This window comes from Amblyomma mixtum, chromosome 3, assembly GCF_055824585.1.
Source record: "Amblyomma mixtum isolate Tamu chromosome 3, ASM5582458v1, whole genome shotgun sequence".
Classification (NCBI taxonomy): Eukaryota; Metazoa; Arthropoda; class Arachnida; order Ixodida; family Ixodidae; genus Amblyomma; species Amblyomma mixtum.
Window position 1 is genome coordinate 27,779,166 of NC_143014.1, and position 27,973 is coordinate 27,807,138.

A 27,973-nucleotide genomic window follows, 5' to 3' on the forward strand; every position below is an offset into this window, starting at 1 on the left:
GAAATGAGAAACAACACAACTCTATCCTTGAAAGACGTGAACAAACAGCCGCATGCGGAGGTCTGCACTAAAAATAAAAAAGCCACATCATCACTGAGATCATGCCGTGTTTTTGATACATAATGAAGACTAAGTATTGGAAATGGGGCTTCGTGTCAGGTAGTACTTTTTGGTTCACTACGCATGCAACATCCAAAAATACAGAGTCAAAGGCTCGAACATGTCATGACATTCTTCGATGTGGTGGGTCAGTGCCTGCTGTGCTTGCCTGCTGAATACGTGTTTGTGGTTTGAATCATAGCTGCATATAAATGTAGGCGAAATACGAAACGCATTTGTTGTATGACGAAAAACACCCGGCGGTAAAAATTTAATCCAGAACACTCTGCATCGAGCAGGGTGTCTTTAGCACGGCCGAGTAAATTGAAGGCCCATCGGAGTCCTTCGCAGCGCATACGACGTCAGCGAGAACGCAGCAGTAAGGTAACAGGTAGCGTTTTGCGTAGTACCATAGTCTTAAAGAAAGGTTGCAGAGTTTACTAAATAACTACTAACCAGGTACTTGTCGCACAAACTAACTGCCTTCTTAGTAACAGAAGGTAGTAAAAGTTAATACTTCAAGAAGCCAGAGAAGAGTACTACAGCCACAAATCAAAAGGTAGTAGTATTGACTAAGCAAATGGGTAGTAATTGTTTCCGCATATGTTGCTGTGTTTGTAGTATACGGTGTGTTGGTGTCGTTTGCTAAATCTGTGTACATTGGAAAAATAAAAAGGTATATATTCAATGTAACCAGAGCCCGACATCAGTCATAACTTTCAGAAGGTTGCTGGTTGTAAATCACACGCTTACGCTTAGATTAGACATGGCGAGTACTCAGTTACTAATCATGCTGGCCAATAACATCACATAACCCCACCGGGCACACACACAAAGGTTCACGTTCCAAGGAAGCCAAAAGTCAGAAAGGGTCGCACAAGCGTGACACACTCACTGCTCTCGCACAGGTAAGCCTTTCTCCGTCTTATACACCCCGTAAATTTGACCTTCAGTTGCGGGCTAGCGGCTCTTACTCATTGAGCTAAGATACCAGCCCTAATTGTGAACTTGCGATTGCAGAAATAGGCTAATCTAACTAACTGCATGACGCTGCAGAAATGTTCATTTGCAAAACTATTTTATTCGCACAACACTCTGTGTGAGTTATGTTCTACGACTTTTATTTTAGGGTTAAAGGAACGGTCACTAACCAAGTACTAACCAGCGTCCATGGGTAGTAAAAAGGTAAAAAGGGCCGACTTTTAGTAATTTACTTTGAAGCGGTAGTATATATTTAGCCAAAAATATAGTGAAAATCAGTCAGAGTTCGTAAATGCTGTGCTTACTACCTTCTTACAACCATTCTTTTAAACAGTGATGAATGTGGCAGAGCTAGGCAACATGTTTTACAAACATTTGACACAGCCATGCACTGCGCCTATTCTATGAAGTGCTTCCCTTTGTACGCACAGTCGAGCGGGCCTCGCTTACTTCGAGCACAACCTCTTCCTTCATATTGTAGATGGAACTGTTCCCCCGAGTTCGAGCAATGAACATTCTTCCAGCACTTCCTTTTTGCCGCATGTCGGGCATCGATCAGCGCACGCAGCACCATAACAGCCAATCTTTCTACGCTTTTTTTTTTTCGCTTTTCATTAAACATTGAATGGGGCGAAACGAGAGTGTGTAGCGTCATTATGACAATCGGCATAGGCGTTTTAGGTGTGCCGCAGGCCATTCGCTGTAGCTCAGTAATACCGAACTTTGCTCTGAAGACGCGAGACAGCCCGCAGAAACATGCCGCTGTAACTAAATAAGGCATCAGCGCTCCCCGCCCGTCGGCAGCGCTCTAGGGAATACGAGCCGACCCATGCGAAAAGGATAGACGGCGCTGAGACCGCTTACGTTCCCGGATCTGTCGCGGATTTCGAAGTCAGCAGTTAACTGCACACACGCGCCTCACCACTTGCTCACTGTACTTGGAGCGGGCTGCTCGCACGCGATCATTCTAGTAAACAGGAACACACCAATTGATCTACAACAATTCCAAGGAACCTTATCTGCGCGGTGATACGGAGATTTTGTAGCACAGGAAATACGAGTATTGATTTTATCCACTACACGTGGCCTATAGCTGCTTAAATAACGTGGCGACCGGCTAGCACCTCGACCAGCTAGCCCAACTCGACTATAAAACAAAATAAAAATGCCCACTTACTTGAATCGCGCAGCGGAATGTGCCCCCCCCCCCCCCCCCCTCTCTTTCTTTTGCCCCTGTTGTTGAAAAAAAAAAGTAAATACACGGCCTAGGAATGTAAGGCCAGGGTTAAGGAAGAACATAAAACAATCTGCTGCTGGCCTTGCAGACATAGACGTAATCTCTGCCCCTGTCTCGTAATTCGGCCTGCCTGGGCATATTTCTCCCTGACGCTCATAGTCACGCCGCCTTGCTTCGAGCTGCGAATCTCCTCCATCTTGATAACCTGGCTCGAGCTAGCCGCGCGCCAACCCAGAAAGCGGCGAGACGTTTGAATTATTAATAGAAAAGCGCGAACATCGAGCACCTGGCTTTGACTCGCCGCTGTTTGCTTTGGCGCAGCGTGCGAGTTCGATTCATGAGGGACTCCTATAGGATTGGGGGCCCACCCCGCCGCTGATACAGGAGCCGGCCATCAACGCTGCTCGCTGGCTGCCAGCCGTGACATTGCAAGCGGCAGCTGTCAGTAATGAAGAAGGAAGAGAATGAACAGGGAAATGAATCTATGAAATACGGCCTCCGGACTGCGTTATCCACTTGCTATAAGCCACTGGGGCCTAAATTTTAGCAGACAGCTCTAAATCTCGTCAAATTTATTTCATGTGCGGTTTCCTTTTATGTTGTAGGTATAAGAAATGCACTAATCAGTAATAACCATCAATATGCAGCATGAGAGTAAATTATTGGTTACTCGCTTGGGCTAAGAACGTGCACCGGTTCGAGTTTTTCGCCCCTGTTTCCATGGCGACCGAACTGTCAGTTTTCGCTGAGACTCTAGCAGCTATCGAAATCCCCAAGCTTAATTAAAATATGCGTCATACAATCGCTCGAACTTAGCGGTACGGACAAGTCGCAACAAAGCGACTTCTTCGTGCACGATTGGTTTGCCGCGAATGGGATCAGAGTGTTTTTGCGACGAGTAGCGAAGTGAATGGCTGTCATTTTGACGAGCGCCGCCATATTTTTTTACGTGATTCGTGCTTGGGTCAAAGGCTCAGCTAAAAGCCAGAACGTTCGTTGGGTTCTGCGTTAATCACTGCCGGCATTCATTTCCTTGGGTCCTCTAATCGGAAGAGGGGAACTCTCTCGCGAAGACTTGGATAGCGCCACGATCAGTGCCTCGCCTATGAAATGCGTATGTTTTTTACTTTGGGGAGGCAATACATGCGCCTTATAATCGCAGATTACTACGTGTCGAAGGTTCAAAGTGTTCAGTCACTCCGAGCAGTGCGTAGAATCCTTTTTTTTCCTCGGGTTCGGTTTGGGTTCACGCCTTTCAGTTGCAGTTCCGGGTTCGGCTCTGCAGCAACATTCTGTTCCGGGGTTCAAGCGGGCTCAGATGGGCCCGAGACAAAAAAAAAACACATTGTGAACGTAAATAGGTTTTCTATTTATCCGTGTTATGTTTTGTTTACTCTTCTGTGTGACGTTGATATTAAAATAAAAAAAATACTAAATTTATTTTAGTAGCCTCCTCGTCCGTGTTTTCGTGCGCCAAAACTATATTTCATAATGCAATTTAGAAACAAATAGCACAGCTCTGTATGCTTAGCGATATACCTCCTAGTACTTTGGGCCCTGTCTTCCCTCTTTTCATGCGTGCGAATCCGTCTTCGACATTCGTCAACCTTTTAGCTGTTACCGTATGTCGTGCAATGAAATTTACGTCCGGAGTCTGCTTTCTGCTCGTCCGTGTTTTTGTGCGCCGAAACGATGTCTCAGAATGCAATTCGGAACCAACTAGCTCAGGGGTCTACGCTTAGAGGTATACCTTCTGGTATATTGGGACCCCGTCTTCCTTCCTTTTATGCGTGCGAATAATTTTAGAGCGCACCTCTTAGGCGCCCGTTTCTGCGTTTCGCGGCGTCGCCGTCACCGTTGGCGTTGTTCGTTGTAACCAGGAGAGGTTAAAAGCGCAACCTCCTCCCCTCCTTAGCAACAAACAAACAAAAAATTGGCTGAAGGCTTAGCTTGGTTAAGCCTGGCTGATTGCGAAAGCAATAACACCTGGCTGCGCTTGGTTCTGCTGGTAGTTTCGTTTCTCGAATTCACGCGTAGCAGACTTGAACTCGCCAACTCTTATCTCTTATCTTATCTCTGGCCAACGTCGCTGAGCCACGATGTCACCGTCTCGAATCACCACAATGCTCTGCTCTTTCTTCTTGGCTGTATACTGCACTCTTCTTTTAGCAAGCCGCTCTACTTTCTGTTCCGGCATTTCTTCCGCACGGCGTTTTCTTCTTTTGTGATTATATCGCTCCGCACTACTCACAGATTCTTCTTCGGCAGTAAGAGCGTCCATGAAACTACCCTCGTTTAAACTTGACTTTGAACTTGTAGATGCACCCGCAGCAAGCCGGCGTGCTCGCCATTCTGCAGCATACGCACGTTGCTTCGCCAACCGTTGTTCCCTTTCTTCGTCTGTTTATTCGGCACGGCGCTGCCGCTTGGCCGCGGCACACCGTTCCAGCCTCGCCTTGTACGCATCCTCCGACATAGCACAGCACTGCGAGGAGCACAGCCGCAGCCCCGTTTTATCCCAGTCTAGCGAGCGCTCTCACTCGGCAGCTGCGCCGGAGCGAAGGATGAGCCTCCATCGATGAGACGAGTTGGGCCTTCAGCTCTCCTCTTGTCGTGACGTCATGCTGTCACGTGGTAGCGCGCCGCAGCTGCGCCGGAGCGAAGGATGAACCTCCATCGATATCAGAAAAGTGCAAGCAGTATTGCTTTCGCAATAAAAAAAAAAAAACAGCGCTGCGCGTACGGCTCTCGCCGGCGCGCGTCGTAAAACGGGGGAGAAGGAACCCCTGAAGAGAGACTAGCCTTGTGTGTGTGGACAGGTGGCTTTGGTGTGGCTGCCCCCTTCCACCGCTCGCCGACGCGGCGCGCGGGGGGATTGCTGTCGATTGTTCTAGACTGTCCGAGTCGTTTCTACGTGATGTTGACGGAGAGGGCGTAGCCTTGCGTGCGCTAAGAGATGCCCTCCACCTCTTCACTCGCGCTACGGTGGCGGCGCCACGACAGAAAGTTCCAGATGCTTCTCGAAGCCACTCCCGGCCTTTAACCAATGAGGACGCGCGTCCAGCGCGAGAAGGAGAACGAGACTGCACAGACGACACTGTGTGTATGTGCACGCCTTCCTTGGCGCGAAGAACACACAGACGTGGAGCGAGCCTATATAAGAAGGGCGTTGACCACCCGAGCCGCCGTTTAAGCTTCAGTGTGAACAAATTGTGTTTTGTTTGTATGCCTTTCTCTCTTGTGTTAGTGCACATTAAGCGCAATAATTATTTTGTATTGTAATTTCTCTCGAGTGTAACTTTACTTTTAGTGGAGCGTTTCTTGAAGAAGGAATATGTCTGAAAAATAAAAAGCTGTCTGTAATTGTACGTACATGTCTTGCTCACATTCTTTGCCTCATGTGGATTGCTGGTCACTGGCCAAAGTCAATAAAGAAAGTCGTTTCGGGAGCGCTACGGCTCCCTTGTTCACTATCTACAAGTGAACAAGGGAGCCGTAGCGCTCCCGAAACGACTTTCTTTATTGACTTTGGCCAGTGACCAGCAATCCTCATGACCATGATTCCTGACCAGACGGTATGCCGTCAAACCCTCGACTACATTCTTTGCCTCAATTTATCGAAAAGCTCAAACAGCTGATGAACTGCGCTGAAATTTCGCATTAGGAAATAACGTAATCGTCGGCAATTTTTTCGACCCTCGACAGCCTTTTTGCTGCGACCACATGTCGTGTAAGGGAACTCACATTCGGCGTTTGTGTTGTCTGCTCTCTTCGTCCGTGTTTTTGTGCGCCGAAACGATGTTTTATAACTCGATCGCAGAGTGCTCAGGCTGCGGATTGATTAAAAACAGCAAGACATAGAGCAAATTCAAGACCCAAAAATTGAACCACACGGGTGTTTTTGAATGCAAAAGGCTTCTGATATCGCCGGAAACGAAGGTACATGTTTCGGATCGGCTGCCATGAGCCTTTAAAAGCTACAGTGGCACCCGGAGTGACTGTTTAGCTTGAAGGAACCTCGGCGAGAGGTCGCAACAGTGCAGCTTACTGTTACATACCCCTCTTCTTTATCACTCACCTTTTCAGTTTTTATTTGCATCATTTTATCCCGCTCACGTGCGGCGACCGGTTTAAAAGCAAAACACTCGTACAACGCAGTCTTTCACACTATGCCAAATCAAGCTTCTTGGTTACCGCTCGCACGAGTCAAACCTGCGACTACAGCGACTGCCTTAAACACCGCCACACCGCGGCAAGCGTATGCCATTAGCTGTCATCTCCTCGGTGACCGTGGTGCTAATGGTTTCACCGTGCAAGACTTGGGGACTCGCTCACGTGGCGTCGTTTCTATTCCCTTTAATACATTCTTCTCCTCGCACCTCTCCGTCGCCGTTCCGGGCAACTTCCGCTTCGACGCCAAGCGTCGGCGAGCGCCTGCGACCTGCCCATATTCAGTGAGGGGAAAAATGCAAAAGCGAGAAAGAAAACACGCAGCGCACAGACAAAGAGATACCGTCGGGGGACTGTCAGCAACAGAACGGAAAGTGCGCGCATAATATAAGCGCCGCCCTCACCGGTTTGCCTCGAGCAGAGCGCGCAGGCTTCGGTGCGGATTATTTGGCACGACCAAAAAGTTTCGGTCTAAGCGCGGGGCGCTAAATGAGGCGTAAAACGCTCGGCTCTAGCAGTCGGAACGACCTCGTGACGACCTGACGTTTGCGCGTTTAACAGCGTGAACTTCGCCCCTTGTAGACCGCGATAAAGTGTATGCACCGTGTGCTCCGTCTTATACATGCTTCGAACAGCATCGCTGTGCCTCTCTTCGTTGCTGCTGAATGAATCAGGTTCATAGGAAACTCAAGAGAAGTGCTCGCTATTAAGAGTGCTGAAATTCTTCTAGGAGAATTGTTTGACGTACTGTCCTTCTCTCAGGCCGTGTGTTCACATATGCTGAAGACTTCTCCTCCTGGGAATGCTGAAAAATGTGCAGACAAACTTTGATAAGAAATAGAGAATAATCTTGGAATAGCTATTAAACTCTCGGCGAAATTTCTGTCCTCCCCCCTCCCTCCATAAAAAAAGCATAGCGCACAAAAGAATGCCCACACAAATTCTGTATTGGGCGATTTTAAATGTCGATCCACAAAACGTAACGAAGAAAATATAATAATAAATCTCTCATTTTCACCTCTTTTCGCTTGAGAAGGAGCGATAAAAATTTTAACGATACGCAATTCCTTTAGAGCATTAGGATTTTGCGCAACTGCTTGCATTCAACGGGGGCTAAATATTCGAGGTGTGTCCTTATTGTGTGACGCTCTGGGATTAGTACTCACATACCTACCTCTAAGTACCAGCGTAATCTGGTGTCTGTCACTTGGTCGAAATTATAAGTGATGCCGCTACATTTGCATCCTCAACGATACTGAAAGTTGATTGGAGATATACACCCGTTGATTTACCAGCGCCAACCAACCCAGTGGCGGTTTGGGAACATGAGCGTCCATACAGCAACAGAGAAGGAATAAGCGAAGCAAGCTCATTAGCACAATGCGGCCGTGAACAACGGTATTCTTTTACATTTATTGATGGGGAGTAGAGCAAGCGAGCCATGAATAATAACTTGCACGAAGGCTGCGGACCCGCAGTGGTGTTGGGTTGCAGAGAAGGGAAGAGACCCATGCTCACCACAGAAATAATTTCAGCGCAGCGTGTGGCTCATATGGCCCGAGAACTGGGGCAGGCGGTGATTTATGGTGCTTTCCAGCACGATACGTTACCCTGTAGCCCATCTGACACATTACTGCTGCGCAGCATCTTTCACCAATTCCGAGTTACAAGGCAAATATTCCAAATCTTCCAATGCGGAATCGAAAATTCTTCAATTGGATTTGCTGCACTAGCCGAATAACGCATTTACAAAATGATTCGCAACAAATCGAGCCTATTGTAAAGTTCTCGAATAGCTTCCGAATAAGCGGGGCGAAGTTTTAAGCAGGGCACACTCAGACGCCGAACAGCATACTGCAGCCATTCTTCTGTTCGGGAAGGTTTCAGTGCCCGTTCGTGTGGGGGCGTTCATAGCGCCCAGGCGTCAGCCTGCCGTGCCCTATATCGGCTGCTCACACTCTTGTCACTCTCATGAACAGAGCATGAAATGCTTTTTGGCTGTGTGGTAGCATGCGCTCACGACGGTCACAGAGCTAATGTGGGGGGTGGTGCTTATGCACAGGCGGGATTAGCCTTAGCAGAATCAATATACTACGTTCGTGTTGTGTGCCTTTTACAGGAGACCAGTGTTGCGTCTTTGGACAAGCACAGGCTTAATTCCATGATTTCCGTGTACTGTGCGATGTCGGTGCACGTTAAAGAACCCCAGGTGGTCGAAATTTCCGGAGCCCTCCACTACGGCGTCCCTCATAGCCTGAGTTGCTTTGAGACGTTAAACCCCAATAAACCAATTGTTGCATTCCCAGTAAGCAGGCGTAGGCTTGACGACACGGCTTTATTCACAGTGCTGCATACTGGCAGCTCGAAAGAAAAACTCCCCCCGAGTACAGCACATGACACGCATATATACATATACTCAGCAGCCCGGCACATGCGCAGAACAGACAGATATATCTTATCACACAGCGGTACACGCACGTGTCGCGCCCCAGATACCGACACAACTCCTCCTCCCCTACTAGATCAAAAACGGTCATAGCCCCAACGCTCAGGAGGTCGCCTTTCCCGATTGCTCCTTCTTAATGAAATGGGTTCATTTTCAGATGGCAACCGGCCCAGTGGACTGGGTGCCACCTGAGGCTGCGCTGAAGGCATCGGAGGAGAGGCGACCTCTGATGCGTGTGGCAGGCATATTTCATTTGCAGTTGTTTTTTCATCATCAAGAACGGAATGTCGCAAATGATCAGCATGCACAAAACGCACTTTGTTTCCAATGACAACCAAATACGTAGTGGGAGACTTTACACGCACAATTTTGCCAGGACGCCAGTTCACCGAATCACCACGCACAGAGCGCACTAGCACCCGGTCACCAGTCGCAAAGAATCGCGGCTTCGCTCTTCGCTTATCTGCAGCCTGTTTCACCCTTTCGCTTTTCTCTGTCATTGCACTGGACAGTTTTGGTCTCAACAAGGAAAATCTGGTTCGTAACTGTCTTCTTAAAAACAATTCAGCCGGTGTCCTTCCGGTGAAGGTGTGCGGCGTTGTTCGATAACAAAATAGGAAGTTGTCTATTCTGTGCTGCAAGGTTCTTGTAGTTCCCTTTTCTCTGTCCTCCAGCAACTGCTTGAACAGTGCTGTCTTGGTAGTCTGTACAGCCCGTTCCGCCGACCCATTCGACTGTGGGTGGTACGGAGGGGTGCAAGTGTGCTTTACTCCATTTGCTTTCAGGAAGTTTTCAAACTCAGCGGCACGGAATTGCGGCCCATTATCAGTTACAACTTCAGCAGGTAGACCATGAGCAGCAAACATGGATCTTACAACTTCAACGGTTTTAGCTGCCGTCGTCGTTGTACACACCTTCACTTCCAACCACTTGCTATAGGCATCAACTGCTAAAAGGAACATTTTTCCTTCCTTCTCCGCAAAATCGAGATGAACCCTTTCCCAAGGGTGCTCGCACACTTTCCAGGGAGCCAAAGGCGCTGATTGTGCTGCAGGTTGAACACTTTGACAAATGTGGCAAGTTCGCACCGTTCGTTCTAATGCTTCGTCGATACCTGGCCACCACACCATTGGCCTTGCGACCATTTTCATCTTCGTGATTCCAAGGTGCTGCTCGTGCAGCAAGTTTAGTACAACACTGCGCAAATACTCCGGAATGATTACTCTGTTTGTCCAAATAATGCAGCCCGCTTCAATAGAAAGTTCGAAACGTCGAGCCCAGAAAGGCTGCAGTTCCTGAGAAACAGATTTTGGCCAACCATGCCATATCATGTCGCGAACCGCAGTTAGCAGCGTATTGCGCGTTGTTTCGCGTTCAATGTCGTTTGCCGTCAAAGGAAGCTCGTCAAGTGTAGAAAAATAAATGTCTTCAGTGTGCCCTGACGTTTCTGGCAAAGGAAGTCTAGATAAGGCATCGGCTTGGGCAATTTCCGTACCGGGCTTGTGCGCTATCTTATAGCTGTAGTTTGCGAGGAACACAAACCAACGGTGCACCCTAGCAGTTGCCACAACACTGCTTTTTCTTTTCGGGTCGAAGAGAACGGTTAGTGGTTGGTGGTCTGTCAACACCTTAAATGTTCTACCATAAAGGTAGTTATGAAACCGTTTCACACCAAAAACAATGCTCAAAGCTTCTTTTTCAATTTGGCCATATTTGCGCTCTGCAGGTGACAGTGACCGGGATGCAAATGCAATTGGTTTATCTTTCCCGTCCACGACGTGCGACAGTACAGCACCAAGACCATATTCGGATGCGTCACATGTTAGTTGTATTTCTTTTTTGACATCGTACAACTCCAGAACATGCTCGTTAGTCAGCATCTCTTTAGAAGTCTTAAAGGCAGTATCACATTGACGCGACCAGTGCCATGCAGTTTCTTTGCGCAACAAGTTATGCAGGGGTTCGAGAACTGTAGCCAGATTAGGCAAAAATTTTGAATAAAAATTGATCAAGCCCAAAAAAGCCTTTAGCTGGGTCACGTTTCCAGGTTTTGGTGCGTTCTTTATGGCTGCTACTTTATCAGCTGTGGGATGTAATCCATCTCTGTCGATTTCATGGCCCAGATATCGTATTCGTTGCTGGAACAGCTTACATTTCGCAGTGTTGACCCTTATGCCATGTTCTCTTAGGCGTATGAGCACCTGCTCCAATCGGTCATGACACTGCTTTTGATCTTTTCCCGCGATGACAATGTCATCTAAGTAGCAGGCTGTGCCAGTCAGCCCGTGTAGGACTGTGTCCATAACGGCTTGAAACACTCCTGGCGCGCAGGCTACGCCGTATGGCAAGCGTCGGAACCGGTAAAGGCCGAGGTGTGTATTGACGGTGAGCAGTTCTTGCGCTCGCTCGTCTAATTCCAGCTGCAAATACGCCTTCGACAAATCTAAAACTGAAAAAACGGACCCGCCTTGTAACATTGTAAAAATGTCCTCTGGTAGAGGGAGCGGGTACTGGTCAACCTCAATTGCAGGATTTACCGTGACTCGGTAATCACCGCACAGCCGAAGCTCCTCACCATTTTTCTTTGGAACAATCACCAGTGGTGTCGCCCAAGCACTGTGGCGCACCTTATATATGACTCCAGCTTTTTCCAAATTAGCCAATTCCTGCTCAACCCGTTCTCGCAGCGCATACGGCACTGATCGCGCCTTACCAAATACAGGGGACGCATTTTCCTTAACTACAATGCTCGTCTTGAACCCTTTTATCGAACCGTAGCCAGGCTCGAACACTTCGCGGTATTTCTCGGTCAAGGTCATCAAGGGCATTTCTTTCGTCAGTGGCTGCACATGCATCACTTCATTCCACCGAATTTTGATTTTACTCAGCCAGTTCCTGCCAAACAACGTAGGCATTCTGGCGCCTTTCATCTCTTTAACAATTACTAGAGGCAAGTGAAAACACTGATCGTAGTACTTCACTACAACATCAATTATCCCCTTGATATCAATAGGCGTGCCATTGTACGTAACCAGTTCGACGTCTGCTGGCCTGAGCTCGGTGTTTGGAAAGTGCTTCGCGCACTCTGCCTCCGACATTACGGAAACCGCTGCTCCTGTGTCCAACTCCATGGGTACGTTTTCCCCATTTAACTGCACACTGACTACAATGGCAGGACTGGCCGCACGGTTGTCGGTGTGGCAAAGGGTCAGAAGTTCACTGTCCGACGATTCCTGCTCTAGTTGATGCACAACTCTAGTTTTGCACATTTTAGCAACATGGCCTTTCTTTTGACATTTGAAACAAACACTGTTCAAGAACGGACAACTTACAGGTGCGTGCCGCCCACCGCATCGATGACAATTCGATTTAGTCCTTTGAGTCGTATCCTTTCTTTTTGGTTGGTCGGAGGCGTGACAGCTGTACGCCGTCGACGACTTGCTCTGCCAGAGGACATCACTGCCGCTTGACGCGTGCTCCCCACTGGTTTCCGACATCATTGCCACTGTGTCTCTCGCTGCCATTTCCATGGCCGTAGCGACGCTGCAAACACGGTCCCAGGTGAGCTCGGTGTCGGTCATGGCCAACAGCCGGCAAAGTATCGCCTCCGAGTGTAGACCAGCAATCAGGCGGTCCCGAAGGGCTTGTTCCAGGAAGCTGCCGAAGTCGCATGAGGCTGCCGCTTGCTTGAGCTTCACCACAAATTCCGCGACACATTCTTGAGGTCCTTGCTTCCTTCGATTAAAATCATATCTTTCGCTCACCACAGACCGCTTCGGAGTGTAGTGCTTCTGCAGAACCGACACGACTTCCTTGTAAGTTGAGTTGCTGGGCGTCTTTGGAAGAAGCAGGCTTCGGAGCGTCACATACGCTTTTTCTCCTATGGCGCTGAGGAACAGATGCAGTTTCTTCTCCTCGGCCACTCCATTCCCTGTGAAGTACAACTCGAAGCGCTCGATGAAGACGTCCAAGTTGCCGCTGTCAGGATCAAACTCCGGTAGCTTGCCGACTGCGAATGCCATTCTCAGTTCGGGTTGGATCCCATCCTCGTCGCCAATTTGTTGCATTCCCAGTAAACAGGCGTAGGCTTGACGACACGGCTTTATTCACAGTGCTGCATACTGGCAGCTCGAAAGAAAAACTCCCCCCGAGTACAGCACATGACACGCATATATACATATACTCAGCAGCCCGGCACATGCGCAGAACAGACAGATATATCTTATCACACAGCGGTACACGCACGTGTCGCGCCCCAGATACCGACACAACACCTATCAATAAACCAACCAATTCCATGATTTATAGCGCCGCCGCTAGTCCTTCGCTGTTTCGCATGAATGTTCGTTTTGTTCGAATTCACATTCACACAAGTAGGGAATAATCATACAAATATTCGATTTGTATTCGATTCGATTTCGGAAAATAAACTGGAGACAATGGCTTTGCAAGGAGTCCATGTTATTTGTGTTGTCGTGAAAGGCTTTATACAATCTTTCTTTTTCATGACTGTTCTTTCAGTGTAAGGGTTCGGGCTAGTGGGTAGATAATATTAATATTCATAGCGCAAAAAAAAAAAAAACACGGGCAGGTAGGAGAGGAAATAAGAGTACACGAGCGATGTACTACTCTCTTACGGGCCCGTGCGTTTGGTGCGCTATAAATATTTAAAATTGTTAGTTCAGTGCGACTCAATAAATAGGAGTTAATGCGATTTTATTCCGTGTTTGAGTAGAAACACCGAGAAAGAAAAACGGATCCTGTGTCTCTTATGCGCCTTTTCATACTGCGAACGATAAATCCGGAGCTTGTCTCGATTTTGAGATTACCTTGACGAAACGTTCGTATGTTGCGTCTCAGTACCTTGTGGCGGCGTGCAGTTCAGGGAAAGCGGTGCACCTATTTATGCAAAGGTGACTAACTCGTGAAAGAGGAGGCTTCGCTTCGGAGGACCCGGGTTGGAGTTGCCCTTACTGCTGCCATAGCTCGAAAGCGGCCTCAATTCCGAGACTTATATCCCCTCCCCGGGTGTCCAGTCTGCAAACCGCGGAATACCGAGGCCTATATCCACCCCCTCTTGAGGGTTTGCCTGGCGCTGAAGCCGACGAGAATTCGGCACCTGGCGACAGCGGACCTCTCGTTAAACAATCCTTCGTCATGTACCGCTTGGATGCAGGGACTGCGTCATCACTCACTCCTCGACTTCAATAGTTCAGCCAACCATTTGCCATTCATTTAAACATCCTTTCCTTTAAAGCACCATTACATACCGCCTTTATGCACTGAGGCAATAACCATCGCTTAAACAAACAAAAAAAAAAAATCTCTCAAACCGATCAGCGTATCTTGGGACGCGTGACACGATGTTGGTATGTATGTAGAGAGATAACGAGATGAAAATTTATGCACCCTGTCATGACAGCGGCGTTGTCAAGTCCTCTAAAGCGCAACAATCTAATCCCAGTGCAAACTGAATGGACATGAACAGGTGCCTTGACGCGCCAGTTTAGACGCGGTAGCCATGGCCGTCAAACGATGACTTTTTTCAGCAGTTCACGAGTTACTATATAATGAGTACTGCGTTAATAATGCGTTGCTAGCCTAATATTGCGAAGCCCCAAAACCAGAAAGGTAGAAAAGGTAAAACATTTATCCTCTGCGGCCTTTAGCTTGCGCCTCGATATTTCCAGTGCTAATATTTTCGCCGTAATATTCATTGGTGCCTTCCTAGTAAACCCCATTTGCAATGTCAACATTCACTGCCTACGTTAAAGCACTGAACGTTTCCAGCCGCTCCGCTTCTGAGTATATCGGCAGCGCTGCATCGTGTATTGGCCTAAATATACCCACTTTAACAGAGCGTGCGTCCTCAGGCTCACACAAAACGGGCTACACGTGCGGCATCTTTGGCGAACACTCCGGCATTCCCAGGTGACGAAGCTGCGCATGTGTTTCTTTCGATACTAATGGGGGCCAGTGATCAAAATTACATTGTCATTGTAGCATAAGATGAAATCATGGGTAGATAATCACGAGGCACAAAAATGATAAGACAATTAATGTACAGACGTAGTGAGAGGAAGGTAGGAGAGAGTAGGAAAAATTTCTATTTCTTCACTCATCCGCTCCTCGAGGACATGCATGTACAGTCTAGTGCGATATTAAGGTTACTGTTGTCGATTCGGCCCAACAGGATAAATATAAAGTTTTACTGGTGCGATATCGTGTTACCACGGCTCTGCATGGTCATATTTGTCTGAGGTGGCACTTCGCGTTAAGCGCGGCTAGAATGAGTCATGCGCATGAGAGGTGCGTAAACTGAGGCGCACCAACCGTGAAAAGAGCGCAGGCGTCAAGGGATACAAAATGAGACGTGGGATCAAAATGAGTGGAGATTGAAATGGAAGGTTTTATTCCCTCCAACAGCAGATTGTAAACGTAAATGCGTAAATGGCGCAGCAAAACCTTTCCAAATGCTCTAAAAAAAAAAAAAAAAACAGATACTTTTCAAATGCGGCTAGACGCATGCGACCGGAAAATAGAGCTAAACTGCGGGTTTACGATCTGCAGAACGAAGGTAACGTGAAAGCAGTAGCTCAGAAATTCGGCTGATGATCTTAAGTTGTTTGGATAGAATAACGGCCCCGGCGGCCGCATTTCGAAAGAGGAGGATTGCAAAACGCCCGTGCGCTGTGCGATGTCAGCGCTCGTGAATGAGCCCCCGTAGTCAAAATTAACGGACCTGGGAAGGTAAGTTTTGTGATAGCTCGACTTAAAAGATCTACGGGATGCTCCGTTAGAAAAGAAAAAAAGGGTTTTGAGGTGACGTCAGGACTGAATACACACCTCCGAGGATACGAGTGGTCCCTTGAAAACCCATCTTGGAGCTCCTGGGACCTGGGCTGTGGGGTTAAGGTATGCGTTTGCATGGAACATCAATGGAAATGTTATGCTGCTATTGTTATCAGATGGGAAGGAGACCTGCATGCTGCGAGTGATGGAATGCTGCTTCTCTAGTTACAGCTCGGTATGAATAACTCACTAGGTGCGAATAATATTGAAACAGTTACTGCATGCATTTGGCCAGTAAATAGGCGATTGTCTTCATTGTTTCTGTCTGCATGTAAAATAAATAGGCAACAATGGGGATAAACTTGAATGTCTGTTTTCCAGATAAGCAAACTTTTACTTCGTTGGGTTGAAAGACACCTGGGAGCGTAACGATTTTTGTGGTTTTGAACTTCATAACTTAAAAAGCGTTTGGTTCGCAGATATGTTCACCACGGCGTAGATGTTTTTGATTTCGTCAGTAAATGGTACCTCAGAACTGTTCTCAGTCGAGGAATTTGCTTGTGTGACAAATAAATTTGAAGTGGTTCGACTACGCTTGGGTAACCTGACAATCTCTTGCTGCAACGCTTTGTTTCCTAAATAATCTTTCATTATACCAATGGAAGTTATTTTATTATTATTCTACCTGGCGATTTAAAGATTCACGTAAAGGGGAATGTGCAAGGAAGGTTTAAGTTTTAAGCGCATCAATAGGAAGTGGCTGTAAAGACTCTGCTACAGCGACTAGTGCCATTGCACCTTGTAACAAATTCAGACCAGAGAATCACAAATGATGGCGCTCGTGTTGCCATCACAGCAGCTCTATCATGCCCGATACCAATAATCATATCACATAGAGAATGCAGATGTTTTTTTTTTGAGAAACCACGTCTTGTAAAACGTGATTTAGTGTGCTCTTAACTGTCTCATGGCAGACGCGGCTGAAGATAAGCATTTCCTCTCCTTTGAAATTTGTGCGATTTCTGCTCGCGAAACTTTGTCTCTTCTGGCGTAGAACCCTTTCATCGAGTGAACAGAGGCATTTTTATAACTCCGTTCATGTCTTTAGTTATGTCTTTAGTCTTTACGGTCTTCAGTGGGCAGCGGTCGCAAGAAAACACCAGCCACAAAAATGATGACATAATGCGCAAAAGCAGCGCAGTAAACAATGACAAAATTTTTCAGCGTTACACATGGAACTGGACGGCGGCTCATAGTTCTTAGAGCTTCTACAACGGTGAATTCGCTTATCTAATGTTGCGAACGAAGCGATGCTCTTTCCGTGCTCGCCTTACTGAGACGCAGCATAGCCGTTTCCCTGCTTTCCCACCATCCAGCTCTGGAGCAAAAGAAACGGCCTCCTTAGCCGCGTTCTTCACGCACCCGGGTCGCGGCCCATGACGGGGCAGACTGGCCGCATTCTGACCTCGCTGCGACGACGCAACGAGCCTCATTAAAACGCCGGCCCGAAGTCGTTAGCCGAGCGCTGGCCGCCGAACAGCAAGAGGCCCAGAGGCTGATGTCTACGACTCGGTCACCGCAGCGAGATTCGAGAGAAGACCGGTCACGTCTCCCGTTCCGCATCTCGCCAGCGGGAAAAGTGCGCAGTCGCGCTGGCTGGAGACTCATCCGTGTCTCCTGGCGTGGGAAGCTGAGGTCTCAGATGGAGAGCACTGAATGAGATAAAAGCTGGGAGGAAAGCTTTCAGCAATATTTGCGATAAATCTATGCTCGGCTGCGTTTAGATGAAAGACAACAGCTGGCTCTCACGCAAAACGAGAATGGTAAGAACTGACAGCAGTTGTTACCAAAAGCTTTACTGCACAACTCTTTCGATATCTTTCAAACAATCTTCGTATATACACAACGCGCCACATTAAGCTTGGCTAGAAATTCTTCACTACCACAAACAAACAAAAATTGGAGAGCACTGGAGTTTGCTGCAATGGACGTTTGAACGTCAGCAGCTTTTTTTTTTTGCCAGTCAGTGTTGTCCCGTGACACTTATCACGTTGCTTTCTACTTCGATGCAAAGGTTGCGAGCCCAGAGGTTACGGCGTTCGGCTGGCGCCCACACAATTTGTACGCTGTGAATACAAAACGTGGCTTGCGGAAGAGCACTCTCATGCACCCCCTAAGTAAGGCTTCCTCGTTTCCTCGAGCATCGGGAAAATGAGATGCAGAAGCATGTCTGCGTGGCAGCGGCTCGGGCTCGCAGGGAGCGCATCGCACTTGCGAAACGCCGTGGTGTCGACACTTCTTTACTGACACGAGAACTCACTTCCATCTTGTGTCATTTTTCCCTCAGTGTTCGGTCGGCGACGGCATCAGAGACTCCCGTGTTGAAGGATTTTTTACGTCTCAACGCTGTTCCTTTTTCTGCGCTATATTTTCTTTTTATTTATATGTTCGCTGTCGTCACCCATTTGCTAGCGCACACACGTGCCTCGCTGACAGCACGCTTCAGTGGTCGCGCTGCGCTGCATTCCGTGATTCTCCCGGAATGTTCAGTCGCGAAGGGCCCTCTGTGTCTTTCTTTTGCCTTTCTCTAAAACCGAGCTGTTGGCGATCCCTCCGCGCTGGAAATTACAGAGACGAAATGGCAAATCCACAGACTGGCGGCGCAGTGCTCTTTTCGACACCCGCTGCTTGAGTAAGCGGTCTGGCAAGGAGACGTGACTTTAGTGGTCGTCCTTTTCCGTCCTGCGTTATTCAGTAGTCTTTTAAACGCATTTCCCACGAATTTCAGTTTATTCTCCTAGTTACTGAAAATAACTGCTTCCTAGCATCCACGAGATTGCCTCTCGCTCGGCGCGTACGCTTTCGTAGAAGGAAGCAAAGCCACGGAAATAATAGCACGAGGACTTCCGCGCGCAGGTTTTCGAATAATAAATACATCGGGCGTGGTGCGCGTCCGCACGCAATCCTCGAAGCAGTGCGTCAGGGCCGCCCTGCGCAGCGAGTATGCCCTGCCGCTGAAGGAGCCGGCGGATAAGAAACGATCCCTGAGCAGCGGCAGCAGCTGCCAGGGCCACGGGGGCGCCGCACGTGGCAGCAGGAGGCGACGGCCGAAGGTGGGCGCGGGAAGGCGAGAGAAACAGGGGAGACTCTGTAAATGTTCGCCCAGGCCGAGATTGAATACGCGTACTATCCACGAATGATGGAAAGCCGCGATCGCTCCGGCCATCGATCAAGGCCGACAAGCTGAAATGCCGAAGATGGGGAAGAGGGAAAAAAAAGAAGAAAAATAAAAGGGCCCCCGTGATCTACGCCGTGTCGCGATGGCCGAGGACAAGTGGCCTGCCAGCACGGATGCGCCCAGGAAGGAGAAGTCCCAGTACGACGCTTCGTCACTGGCAACAACACTTCAACGAGACGCCTTCACGTACGAATGGAGTGCGTCCCGCAGGGGCACTTAGCTGCGGTTCTCCGCCAAGACGCCCCTGCTAACTTTGTTAAAGCAAATAGAAAATGAATTAAAAATATGTGCCTTGAGCACGGCATATAGTCTACAGCTTTCTGTTTCCGTGTTTCGCTTGTCGCGCTACAGCAAAGAGCGAACTTGACTTCCAGATTTCAGCTTTGACTTTTGGTTCCGACAAGGCTGACTGTTACCTCGAGTTCAGAGGCGCATCACTGGGACAAGGACATGTGGGTGTCTCTGACCACCAAGGATGGACACTGGGACATTGGGGACGACCGAATATGAACTTTATACAGCCGGTTAAATTTTGATTTAAAGTAAACTAAACGGCGCAAACACTTTGTGACGCAGCTAATAAGCCCCGCGTTCGTACGACCTCAATTCGGCACACATACAGGCACACATGCTAATAAGTATATCTTCAATCATAGTGTAAAACCTGTTGTGCCACTCAATTGACTCAGTGATCGTTCCCACACAACTGTCTCGTTCCTTGTCGTAAACTGCCAAAGCATCAACAACAAAGTAGATGATTTCAATAGCCTAGTTGATATGGTGAAACCATCAGTTGTCATCGGTAGGGAATCGTGGTTGGACAATGATGTAGCAGTCAGTGAAGACTTTCCGAGTCACTCCAGATCCTACACGAAAGATAGGAATAAGCATGACGGAGGCGTTTTTACCTTGATTTACGCAAGTATTCCTTAATTCAAACAGAATTTTTGAGAATGACTGTTCATGTGAAAGAGTATGGTGCCAGTTAGAGCTTCTGAATAGTAAAACGCTATCGGTATGCTCTTTCTACCGGCCACCAGGTAACTTACTGCCTTAATTACCATAATTCACGACTGTAGTTCACTCAATAAAATCGGATTGTATTGCTATTGGTGGAGACCTCAACATCCAAGATTTCAACTGTAACCAACACTCGGCTTTTTCCAGTGGTGGCCGTGGGCTTAATGACGTGATATCTAACTTCATTAATAGATTCGTTCTCACAGAGACTGTGTTGCAGCCTACGAGAGGAAGCCATATATTGGATCTTTTGCTCACAGATGATCTTGAACGTATCCACTTCACCTCGGTTATCTTGGAAATAAGCGATCATAACGCTGTTCTGTGCCAAATGAATCTGGATTAGGCAAAAATACTTAACAGTCGGCGTATATATAATTATGTAAGAGGGAACATGATAGAGATTAATACTGCACTGGATTCCTATCTTGTTGTATTTGAAACGCTAAGCGACTTGTCCTGTTACAAGTGAACTTTGGTCCTGCTTCAAGAAAAATGGTTTGGAACTACGCGATCGTTTGGTCCCATTCTGGACCTTGACAAACTATGGTAATAAAAGCGAGGTATGGCTCACAAAGCGCTTGCGTACATTCACACAAAACAGGCAGCGAATTTAGAGTATGTTTAAGCATAATCCGACACCTGAAAATTTCAGTAAAATTTTAACTAAAACCAGTAACGTAAGGAATACGGCAAATAGTGCCAACTTGGCTTTTTTCGAGACATTTGATTCAAGAATCAAACAAACTCCCAAAGAGTTTTGGAAATACATAAAAAGAAATAAACGGGATAGCTTATCTATTCCATCGCTCGAAGAAGGTGATGTTGTCGTAACAGATGATGCGACAAAAGCAGAACGTTTTAATTCATATTTCAAATCTGTGTCCACTTTGTCAGTAGCACGTGGTGATAGTGTCAAAAGGTTGGCTGTTGCTGATGTACCACCCATGCAAAATGTTATATTTGACAGTCACGGAATAAATGTGTTACTTGACGCATGGATATTTCCAAAGCTGCTGGTCCTGACTGCATTCGGAATGCCCTGTTGCAGTTTTGTGCATGTTCTGTATCTCCATATGTGAAAGTACCCTTTGTCGAGTCTTTTAACCAATCGTGTCTTCTTGGGGGCTGCAAGGTTGCGTTCATTGTTCAAATCTATAAATATGGTTCGCGCAGTACCGTTCAAACTACCGTCCTGTATCGCTGATATTGTCAGGTAGTGGTGACAGCAGTCCGGCGAGCAGGAATAGAGCGAAAATGGCTTCTGAAAGAAAGTGTTTAAGGGGCAGACCGGAGCCCGCAAAGATTCAGTGTCTCGGCCGTGGCGTAGCAACAAGCGTGCTCGGCGGGTGTCGAACAGAATGCCTGCCGCTCTCGGCTCCACGCAATTTAAAGCCGACAACGATCTTTTGAGATACTGCGAGCAAAGTAACCACAACAGCCTGGAACAACGCAGAATTGGCGCTGCCTGGGAGCGATCAGTCGAGATAAATATAGCCGTGTCTTGCATCACAGAGCGATAAAGCCGCGTGCCGGCAGCTTTGAAGAATGAACAAACAAATAACAAAAAACTTCGCGTCAATATCTTCCTCTTGAAAAACACTTTAAGATATATTATTACGTGCATAGTCAAACATCTAGACGCCTATAGTGTGTTGAACCCTAACCAACGTGGCTTCCTCGACGGTCTGTCCTGCATGACGCAGTGATTAGAATTCACGTTCGGCTTACCTGAAGCACATGACAATCAGGCTACTGTCGACTCCATTTACTTAGATTTTAGAAAGGCGTTTGATGTGGTCCCTCTCGATCTATTATTATAAAAACTGTAGCGAAATATTAACCCAAACATTGTTTCCTGGATTGCCGAACAACTGCACGCAAGACGTCAGTTTATTGTGGTAGATGAAGAGGCTTCAGGCATTGTTGATGTTACGTCAGGAGTCCCTCAAGGATCAGCCTTAGGACCTCTGCTTTTTTTAGTATAGAGAAATGATAGTTCAGAGACCGTCACGTTCTTTATGAGAATGTTCCCGGATGCCTGCATTTTATACAGAAAAATTATCCACAATAAAGAATATCGTATAACTATCTAAATTGAATACATGTACGGTGCAAAAAATAAGGGATCCACTTAAACTTAGATATGACAGTTTGTATGAGATTTACGAGGAAGAAAACGATATAAGATTTCTGATATGTCATGAACGGCAAAACGTTAGAAGTAGTTTCCGAATACAAATATTTAGAAATTTATCTGACCTAGTCTTTATGTTGGCATCGGCACGTAGGTTACGAGTGCTGCCAAAGCCACTAAATCTTTTGGTTTCTTACGCAGGAACACTAGAAACTTTCCTCAAGTGACAAGAGATGCTTTATACAAGTCTAATGTTCATTCAGTTTTAGAATATGCCTGCACTGTATGAGGTCCTCCCACTGCTCTCGACAAAGACAAGCTAGAAAAAGTGCTGAACAGATTCGCTCCTTACGTTTTAGGAAAATCAGCTAAACATAGATCATTTAGTGCTGCACATTCTAAGCAAATACTAGGCTGGAAAACATTAGAACACTGCACAGCCAAGCTTAGATTAAAGCTTTTTCGTGACATTTATCATTCCCGAACTGGTATGCCGCGTGAAAAATGTGTCTTTTCACCTCATTACGTGTCCTGACGTGTGAATCACGACCAAAATGTACGCGAGTACAACTGCAAAACTGAACCATTTCGTTGCTCTTTTCTCCCGAAAACAATTCAAGAACAGAACCTATTGCCTTCGTCTGTCGTAGCAAGCACCTCTAGTGACGCATTCTATTCTTCACTGGACGAGTTTACAGCCCTGAAATGACTGTCTTCGTCTCATTTCTTATTTTTTATCATGTGTACAAGGTGAGGCAGTAGGCAATCTGTGAGAATGCGCGCTCATTTTTTTTATTTTTCTTTCACATAGGTTTCCTTTCACTGCAGGCAGGATTTCTTGGTTGCAATTAGGTGTGTCGCGGCATCTTTCCTTTCCTTATCAACGGTTCTGCGCTTGTGTCTTCCCACTTTTCCCACTTTGTAGTAGTGTTTAATTTCCTTATTTTCTTTCCTGTGCCAATGCCGTCGCAGTGTAGGGATGGAAAAGGGTTCTGTGACTTGTATTTGTATACTGTCTTTAAGAGTGCGTTGCACTCTTTTCTTTTTGTTTTCAACCCCCCCCCCCCCCCCCCCCCCCACACACACACACACACCTTAATGTCAAATGACGCCTTAGGTATCAGATAAATAAAATAAATAATAAATATCTAGATAACGACTGTGAAATTACAATTCACGCATCAGCTGCTTCCTCCCACATAACGCGGTCCCCTTGCCTACGTACACCAATTTAATTGTATTATAAAATGCACTCGGCCCGAATTTATTTCTGCTCAGAAAATCATTAGGTGAACTAGAAGGCCAACAAGCCTGTTTCTAGAGCTAGTTGCTTGCTCACATTAGAAAACCAATGAGGAGCGCTTTTGAAGCGAAAGCTTCACCATGGGACCTCGTGCTTCGATCGCCGGGTGCCTAGTTTTCACCTCCAAATGACCTTGAGCTTCGAAAGAAAGGCGCATAACTGTCCCCTTGGGGCAGTGGACACCTTAGTCGCGCTTTAAGCTACGAAACCAATGGAGCGGGAGCTTGGAAAACAAATGAAACTGCCCTCTTGGACCAGTGGATACTTAAGCTATGTGGCGGTAGTGACAGATGTGCGCTGGATACGTTGGCACTGAGTATATGTTGTGCCAGAAACGCAGCGCTGAAGCCAGTGGCCGTCGGCGTTCATTGTGTTCATTGGCGTTAGCGTTGACAACATTTTACACTGACAACGTTTAACTGGCTCCCTGGGTCAGTGGACGCCTGAATCGCGCTTATATGTATGTACGTGGGGTGATGAGAGAGAGATGTTGGTTGCATGCGTTAGCGCTGACAACGTTGTGGCAGACATGCGGCACTGCTGCAATAGGCCGCAGCGTTCAATGGGTGAGCGAACTCCCGCGATCAACCATTAACTGCCACCTGCCAGGGTGACAGGGTGGGTGCGCTGCCTATACAATGTCCGGAGCGCACTCAACGTTACAGACGCCAAGCCGCTTATAGTTGCCCGATACGCCATAGCTTTCGCTTATAACCAGGTTCAGCAGTAGTTAAACCACAGCTAACTTTTTGAGGATAACAAAAACGTTAATAGAAAAAAAAAATACAAGACTGAACATATCGGTTGCGGACATATCGGTTGGTATAGTGAAATCTTACATTATATGACAAAAAAATTGCGTTCATAAATGGTTTCCCGCTTAAAATTGATTTTGTCCAGAATTTTTGGGTATGCTAGTCACACATGCTTTCATGGAAAATAAGCGTAGCTCAGACCAAATCCAAACTACTGTTGTATTCGCGCATGACGCAGGTTGAAAGCTCTTCACTGTAGCCTCTCGGTCGCTTTTATGTCGCACAGTGCTGACACTGCACGTTCGCGTGCGGAGAAGCACTACAAGTGGTACAAGACGTCAAAGGCATTAGTTTTAAGTGCCCTAAGAAGAAACTTCGCTCTCGGGCACTTGCCGGGCAATTTCATCGCTAAAAAATTGATGCGTGCCAGGGCACAATAAAGAGCTCGCCTCGGGATCGAGAGCCCGTGAATGATGATCTTGAAGAGCAGTTGGACAAAAAGGAGGGAATGAAAAATACTTTGAGGCCTCGCGCACTTGCCGGCAGCTTCGCCGACAAATGCTGGGCCACTGCGAACAGAGTCATTATCCGAGCTTAGGCTAACGCAGCCGGCACGCGAGAGCGATACCTTCCCGAGAGAAAGCGGCGAATTCTCCGCGCGCGGTAATGTGAGGAAGCACGCAAACTTTTTGGATATTGCCACCACCCCCGGTGAGCGTATTCCACGGTGAGCCTTCTGCACGCTTGTTTTGATTCGTTCGCTACACGAAGATGGCTACTTCCACCAAGTGGTCACGAAACCCGCGCTAAAAATGGGAGCCGCTCATTCTTTCCCTTCCCGCACTTTCACGACACGTCTGGTCCACACAGCAAGCAGGGCAGCTGCACTGTTGCATGAGAGCTGTAATTAAGCGCCACCCGGGTTTAAGAGTAATATTCCCAACAGCGGTTTCAATCACGCGAAGAAAACAAAACTGAACACGCGTGGCGGTCGTCCCTGTGCGATCGTTTCTTTGCGTCTTGGAGGCCACAAATTGCCTTTTTTATCGAGACACAGGTTTTGCGCGGCGGGTACAGCTCGCATTGCTGTTCCTTGCGTCACCAGCTGATGAATCTGCAGCTGTTTGCGTTCTTGCTTACAGTGCCTCGAACGCACCTGTTTCTGCGCGCGCAGCCTCCGTACGGTCTAAACACACCCGGAGCTTAATGCCTCCCCGCATACGCACTTCAGCGCCTAGGAAAGGACTGCTATGTCGTATCTGCATTTTATTCCACCCTTTGAAATGGCCGGGCATACTCGTGCAACACGCAACCACCTTCTTCGTGCAACATAAAAAATACCTGAATGCATGGTTAGGTGGACAGGTTAGTACATTACTGCGGTAATGCACTAACAGTATTGCATATATTAATCACCTGTCCATTATGAATGAATGTCAAAGAGGAACTTGTTTTAAGAAAGTTTTATGAAAGTTACATTCCTTTATGACCTCCGCCTCTTTCTGGGCGACGGGTGTATTGTGCCCCATGAATAGAATTTTAGGAAAAAAATTACGGAGGGCTTCTTAAGACTGCTTACGTGCTCGAAATGCGAAAGCACTGAGCTCTTTTCATTGAAAATTCCTTTCTTTCCAGTGACACACCTACTCTATAGCATACAGTCATGCGGAAGCGCATACACTAGGTTAACTTTATTCGCTAAGAAGTAGCGTGGTTTTGTGGCCTAAAATACATATAATGCATTTTAACAAAACTCTTGCCCACCGTTTACAACCACAGGTTAACATGCGGAGCTGCATCTCCAGGCCCAGATCTACGTCGCGCGGAGTATTTGAGACACCTGTGGGACTCTGCACTTACCTAAAGTGTACGCAACGGCTCCCCAGAGTCTTCTTCCTTTCTTAATAACATTCAATGTATCCATCTCGCCACTGCACTCATTATTTTCTAGCAATTCAATACCACAAATTTTACGCGTTTTGTAACCACAAACGCCTTTAATTTCTACGCCTTTCGGTTCCTAGCTGCTCTGGGGCCATAAATTCTCAATTCATTCATTAGTCCTCGTATACAGCTGTGCACGTAAGGAACTTGCAGCTTTTACTGAGGGTGCGCAACACCTAGCAATAATTTCTTTCTTTCAGAAGAAGAATATAGCAATATTCAAATTGTAACTTGGATGTTCTTTGTGTTATCTAGCAAACGCAGCAAATAATATTTCTTAAAACAGAGCTTGACTGCACGTGCTCTGAAATAGTCATGCACGCCGATTTTGTCGGATCATTTTATTTGGCGTTTCCTGCGTTATCTGTTGCTGGGAAAAGAACGAGGGATTGCATGGTCCCTCGCATGGCTATTTACCTGCCATTAAGCGTAGAAAGCTGGGCTAGTTGGTTGCTAGTACTACTGTGAGACATTCCAGCGGCTAAAAAGACAGGGACGAAGGTAGACGAGGCAGGACGAACGCCGGACTTCAACTGAGGTTTATTTCACAAACAAGTATTATATACAAAGGGGGGCGCAAAGAGAAGTAATCCGTGACAAGATAAAAAACCCACTATCGAACAAATGTAGAAGGCACCAGTGCAATGCCACTCATGTTTGCCACATCGGCGCACCTTCTATTTATCGCCTACCTGGCAGGTAGGTAGCAGGTAGGAAGAGCTTATGATGCATTCTTGTGAGGCGTTCCTGGCTAAACTATGTGATGAATTTGTGTAGAGTTTCACCAAAAAATTTGCCGCCGATGTTCTGAAGTCCATTTGATGTCAACATATCTGATAAGCTCATTATGCATCTTCGTAAGGTGTTATTGGTGAGATAGCCTTCGTACAAAACGTGGGGGTCTGAGGGCTGCCGATGAGAATGCGGTCCTGAAACACTATAGCGCCCACCATTTCACTGTACGTCTGACGTAACCGCACAGGAACAAGCGCTAATTCGAAATGCGCTGGATTTCACGGTGCAAGCGCTCACAACGACGTGCGAGTCTAGCCGCGATAGCGACAATTCAAGGTTGCTTGCACTCGCCACCTCGCGGCATGCATGCGCAGAGTCGGGACGGCGCCACGTGACGTCATCCAGCAAGTGCACCGGCAGCTTCCGCACCGATGAGTGGTTGGCGGTAATGGCACACGGCCAGCTCTCGTTCCGTTGGCCGTTGCTACTGCAGCAGTAACGTTCCACAAGATCACCTATGCGGTAAACATTTCGTATCTTGCGCGAAAGGACGCATTGTTGTCGGTGAAGGACACTCGGTCAGTGTTCGCTCTCTCCCTTGCAATAGCCATTATGACGTGGAACCTGGGGACGAACCACTAAAGCCTTCGAATGAGTCTGCCCACCTCACCAGTGCCTTTGGATTGGAGCATGTGGGGTGGGATTGATCTCATAGAAATAAACCAACATACGTGTGCATGACCATCACCACCATCGCTTGTTGCTCATAGGAATGAAAAGATCATGCATTAGCGGCTACAATGGAGATGCTAGCATTCCTTTTCATTACTCAGTTCGTGCTCCATTTCAATATGTTTGGTAGTGTAGTGGATACTGCGACTGCGAGGCGCCGGCTTGTGGCCTTAATTCCATTGCCAGCAAGCTGTAGGACGGAGTGCAAGGAACAAGGCGGTTACTTCATGCTTTTATCGACAAGGTGGACGCTGTTACTTATAACTCGAAATTACTTGCCGCAGGCGTCAATTCGGCAGCTTTTAGCACAGTGAAAAGTCATTTCCGGCTGAAATAAGAATAAACAGTCAATGTGCGCTAATATAATTTTGGGCTGCTTTCAGT

General features: G+C 47.3%; 1 protein-coding gene across 1 annotated transcript in view; it reads right to left on the reverse strand.

Moving 5' to 3' along the window:
• LOC149349505 (cell adhesion molecule Dscam1-like) overlaps window positions 1–27,973 on the reverse strand; it is a 522,475-nt gene that overhangs the window by 149,077 nt on the left and 345,425 nt on the right. The gene's annotated exons all lie outside the window — the stretch shown is intronic.